Source organism: Pinus tabuliformis, chromosome 3_2 (assembly GCF_031772625.1).
Source record: "Pinus tabuliformis cultivar Carrire ecotype Pingquan chromosome 3_2, CPIR1, whole genome shotgun sequence".
NCBI classification, from domain to species: domain Eukaryota; kingdom Viridiplantae; phylum Streptophyta; class Pinopsida; order Pinales; family Pinaceae; genus Pinus; species Pinus tabuliformis.
The window spans coordinates 956,714,211-956,720,162 of record NC_142302.1 but is presented as its reverse complement, the minus strand read 5'-3'; positions in this window follow the sequence as shown (position 1 = coordinate 956,720,162).

Here is a 5,952-nt window from a genome sequence, read left to right as displayed (position 1 = left end):
TTTTCCTTCTGCATTTGTCTTCTTTTTGAACACCCATTTGTTGCCAATGGGTTTCCTTCCAGCCAGCAACTCCACCAAATCCCAAGCCTCATTTTTGTGCAAAGATGTCATTTCATCAACTATGGCCTCTTTCCAGAGTTTTCCATCCTCTGAATCCATTGCTTCCTTTACAGTTCTGGGATAATCATCAGTAACAAACAAAGCAAAATTGGAATAGAAATCAGATGGACTATACCTTTCTGGTTGCCTTCTTTCTCGAACTGATCTTATCAGACCTAGAGGTTGTGGCTCTTCATCTTCTAATTCCTCCTCTACTATAGAGTTTGATTCTTCCTCCTTTAGCTCAAACTCTATCTTCTCAAGTTCCTTTGGTTGGACTTCATGTTTAATAACATATTTTACCTCTCTAAACACCACATCTTGGTTGTACACAACCTTCCTTGTTACTGGGTTCCAAAGCTTATAACCCTTTAAACCATCCTTATACCCAATAAAGATGCACTTTTCAAATTTACTATCCAACTTGGTTCGTTTCTCCTTTGGAACATGTACATATGCATCACATCCAAATACCCTTAGATGTGAAAGAGAGGGTTTCTTACCAGTCCCTATCTCTTGTGGAGTCTTATCCTCTAACGTTGATGAAGGTGACCTGTTGACCAGGTAACATGCAGTATCAACTGCCTCTACCCAGAATTCCTGTCCTAACCTGACACCACTAGGCATGATTTTTTCCCTTTCCATCAGCGTCTTGTCCGTTCTTTCTACAACTCCATTTTGCAAAGGTGTATATGGAGTAGTCTTTTGCTGTGCTATACCACACTTCTTACCGAATTCTTCAAATTCCTTGCTGCAAAATTCTCCACCATTATCTGTCGTCAGCACCTTTATCTTCTTCTCTATCTGATTTTCCACAAGCGCCTTAAATTCTTTAAACTTGTCAAAGACTTCAGATTTCTTCTTAAGGAAATATATCCATGTATTCCTTGAGAAGTCATCTATGAATGATACATAGTACACAGACTTACCTAGTGATGGAACCTTCACAGGTCCAAACACATCATTGTGCACAAGCTCTAATATTTGTTTCGCCCTCTTACTACCAGAGGGGAAACTCACCCGATTCTGCTTCCCATATACATAATTTTCACATAAATCAAAATCCATAGAGCTATTACTCATACCTTCTACCATACCTTTACCATGAAGTATTTGAAGTCTCTTCTTTCTAATATGTCCAAGCCTTTGATGCCACAACATGATCTTCTCTCCAGATACCACTAGATTTTCTGCTCCACTTTCAGGAACCATAGAATTATTGCACCCATCAATAAAAATGCTACCTTGCAGCTCGTACAGAGTTCCAATCCAAACTCCCTGCATCAATACTAGTTCTCTTCAAACCATCTTGCATGTATCCTTCTCGAACACTGTTTTTACACCTACATCATCCAACTTGCTTATAGAAATAAAATTTCTGCCCAATGCAGGAATATGTGGAACACCTGAAAGTGTTCTAACTCTTCCACCTTGCAACTTCATCTTTACTTTTCCGTAACCAATGATTCTAGCCTTCCTGTCATCCCCCAAGAAGACACCAACAACATCGTATTTCTCATACTCACAGAACCACTCTCTATGGGGAGTGAAGTGAAAGGATGCACTTGAGTCAATCAACCATGCCTCATGATCTACATGTGTACTTGAAGAAGCCAAGTACGCATCCCCACCTTCATCTGAGGTGGTTTTCGCTTCTGCAAAAGGAGCATCATCAGATCCCTTTCCTTTATCAAGAGCTTTAGATTTACAGTCCCTTTTGTAGTGCCCTTCCATTCCACATTTCCAGCACACCACCTTCATAGGTTTTGCTGGAGATTTAGATCTCCCTCTAGATTTAGATCTCCCACTCGATGACTTATTTGTTTTTCTGTTCTGGGACCATCCTCATATAGGCAAGGCTTCACCATTTTGGCTCTCCATATTTTTCCGTCTCATTTCCTCCGCCAGCAAGGATGAGACTATTTTATCAAACTGCAAGGCAGTTGCATTACTACCTATTGCAATAACTAGACTATCCCACGAATCTGGTAGAGAACACAACAAATTGATGCACTTATCTTCATCTGAAATTTTAATATAAACAGATGCTAACTTACTTACCACAGTATTAAATGCATTCAGATGCTCTGTCACTAAGTCTCCATCTTTCATCCTCAGGTTATATAGCCTTTTCCGCAGGAACAAGTTATTCACCAGAGACTTAGATTGGTACAAAGTCCTTAACTTGTCCCACAAAGCCTTCACCGTAGCTTCCCCTGATACATTCAACAATATTGAATCCGAGACACATAATCATATTGTGCTCTTTGCCTTCCGATCCAACTTCTTCCATTCTTCATCGGACACTCCCATTGGTTTAGTACCCGGATCTACCATGATCCACTGATCTTTATCCACCAACAAATCCTCCATCTTGATTTTCCACAACTCAAAACTCTGACCATTAAATTTCTTGATCTTTATCTTTCCACTGCTCGCCATCTTCTTTCACCACCAGAATTGATCTCCCATATCTCCCACTGAACATAGTCTACCACAGGCCCGAGCAAAACCCCTCAGCAACAAACGCGTCCCGTTGAAGCCAAATCTACTTTGATACCAAATGTAGGTTTTAACCCGGTATAGAAATTACCTGCATACGAATTCTAAAACACAGAAAATAAACAATGCGAGAGCATAACACATAAAACACATATACATAGACATTTTCCCCTGGATCCCAAAACTGGGACTACCAGTTTGATTTTTTATTATGTTCCTTTCAATGTTATAATATATATTTATACATGCCAAAGCATCAAATACCATGGAGTGAAAAACCATCACGTCCAATACCATAGACCAAAAAACCATCACGTCCAATACCATGGACTGAAAACCATCACGTCCAAAAAAAACGTGTGAAAAACATGCACAAAACCATAGGTGGGTCCACCCAACCAAACATAGGGTCCAAAACCAATTTTTTTTGGGGCGTTGCCCCAAACCCCATATAGTGGGGTTACGGGTACACCTCAAACCCCCTGTGACCTCCCTCTATGCAACGAATGGGGGGTTCCACCCCCCTTCTAACCTCCTAGTTAACTATGTGGGCTAGTCATGGAAAGAATATAACACAATCCAACATGATATTCTTCTTGTAGGGTACTATAATAGCCATATTCGAGAACCTATTGACGACCACAAAAAAACAGCCGTTTCAATGCTTAGTGGAAGGAAGGCCTGGCATGTAATCCATGGAGATGGATCCCCAAGGTTGAATAGGGGTAGGGAGCGGGGTATAGAGGCCTTGCTTCTTAATGGTTGGTTTGACAATGGCGCAAGCAGTGCATGATCTGATGTACTTCCCAACATCATGTCCAAGATCTGACCAGTATAAATACTTCTGCAGTACTTCCACTGTTCTCTCGACCCCAAAATGCCCAACACCCCAACTGTAGTGTGCTTCCCAAATCATCTTGGTACGCTCGCTTGAAGGAACACAAAGGTGACCCAAGTGGCATAACATGGCATCCTAGAGGTGAAAATCTAGAACATGTTGACCTTCCAAGAGTGTATGGTATGTGTGGCTGAATTCTGGGTCGCTTTTGTAGAGAAGTGGCCAATCAGAAGTCTCATGCCCACAGGAGTTGAGCACGGTGGTTAATTCCATGATCGGTGGTCGACTAAGGCAATCTGCAACATTATTGGTGCTGCCCTCCTTATACTTGATATTCGAATGGAACTATTGCAAGTATGCAGACCACTTCTGATGGCAATCATTCTACAATTTCCCTTGGGTTTGTATGAACTGCAGGGGTCGGTGATCTGTGTGGATGACCGTTTCCTTCCCCAAAATGTAATGCTTCCATTGTTGGGAGGCCTAGACAATGGAATACATCTCTTTGTCATAAGTAGGATACTTCTGGACTGTGTCTAAAAGTGTCTCAATGTGATATGCCACTGGATGCTCGTGTTGAGTAAGTACTGCCCAATAACATAGTCATAGGAATCTCTCTCGACCTCAAATGGTTGTTTCAAGTCTGGTAATGCAAGCACTACTACTGAGAAAAGGTAATCTTTCAACTATGTGAATGACTTCTGTTGAGATTCAGACCAAAAGAATTTTTCTTTCACTCCTCGCTTGGTGACTTGACTCAAGGGTCAAGTGATATGAGAAAATCCCAACACAAACCTACGGTAGAAGTTGGAAAGACCTAGAAAGTTGCGAAGCTCTGTTAGAGTGGTTGGAAATGGCCAATGCCAAATGACTTGGATATTGGCTAGATCCACATGCACCCCTTATTCATCAATAATGTATCCCTGATATTGAACATGGGTCATGCCAAAAGTGAATTTCTCCAAATTGGCACATAACTTGTGTTGCCACAATGTTTGGAGAACCCGTCGGATGTGGTTGTTGGAAATAATACTGAGAGGGGGGGTGAATCAGTATTATCTAGCAATTACCAAATCTTCCTTATTTGATTCTTTTGAAATATTCTTGTATATCAGTACCATAAAACAATGAGCATGAATAAAGAAAATAGACAGTCACACCAAAGAACACAAGATGTAAGGTGGAAACCCAATGCGGGAGAAAAACCACCTGCTGCAATATGTCTCTATCTTCTTTCAAGAAATTCTTTTTACAACGATTTTGTACTGGTGCAGTCCTTTACCAGCACGCAGGCTGCAACCTGCAGAGAGCTACAACTCTCTCTCGTTTTCCAGACTCTCCTGGAAGGGAGCTACAACCCCCTACTTCTTTTCATGAAGAATCAAATGATCAACAAGTATACAACAGATACAGTCTACGACAGATATCAGATCAGTAATTACAGAAACAACCCAGAACACCTTATGAACAGAAATATACAGTCAACAAATCATCTTAAGACAGGGACGCATATTTTCTTTCTGTGGCCTGCGACTGGACGCAGTGTACCTTATGCTGTTCTGCGTGCAGACGCACTGTTCCTCTTTGCTTTTCTGCGACCGACGCACACAGAAACACTATCGCGCCGCGTTTTTCGCTTCAGAGACGCACCCAATACCACAGTCGCGCCGCGCCCTTTGCCTCAGAGACGCACCTGAGCCTTTACTGTACTGCGTCCTGGCGCACTTTCCCTTCACTGAATCTGCGTCCCTTCAGATATAGAAGATAAGAGGACTTCAGAACCAACCCAAACACTCAGATCCACAGATCTGATCATGCGCCATATAGATCGTAGTCCATTAGAAGATTCGCCCTTATAGATTTGGACTAGATCTCACCAAGAGATATTCAACCAAGATGATGCTTAATCCAAATGAACTCCTTTGCTTTATATAGGGAAGCTTCTCCCCAAAGCGTGGAACAATACCACGAGCCGACACCATAGAAACACAAAAACCGTCGGCTAGATACCACACAAGAAACCCCCACGTGCTTTTCTCTGCCTTGAAATGTGTGCACTTGGCGGACGCACCTCCTGAACGGCTGGCCTGTGTCCCTGGACGCGGGTTCTGTATGGTATACCTGCGGGGACGCACTTGCTGAACATATTTCCTGCGTCCTTCTTGATTTACCACCTGAAAGAGTTTGCCATCAAGGACAACACCTGAATCATAATGCCAACAGTGGTGGAGGTACTCTTCCCAACTCTGGCTGAAGATCAGGATGTCATCCAAGTATACCACTATAGATGAGTTGGCGAATGGCCAAATATGTCATCCATTAGCCTCATGAATGTTTCAGGAGCATTCGTTACTCTAAAATGCATAACCAACCATTCAAAAAGGCCCTCCTTGGCTTTGAAGGCAGTCTTCCACACATTAGAGGGTTCGATTGGTACCTGGTGATATCTTGACTTCAAGTAGATCTTGCTGAAATATTTTCCCCCTTTTATTTGGTCCAGGATGTTAGGCCCC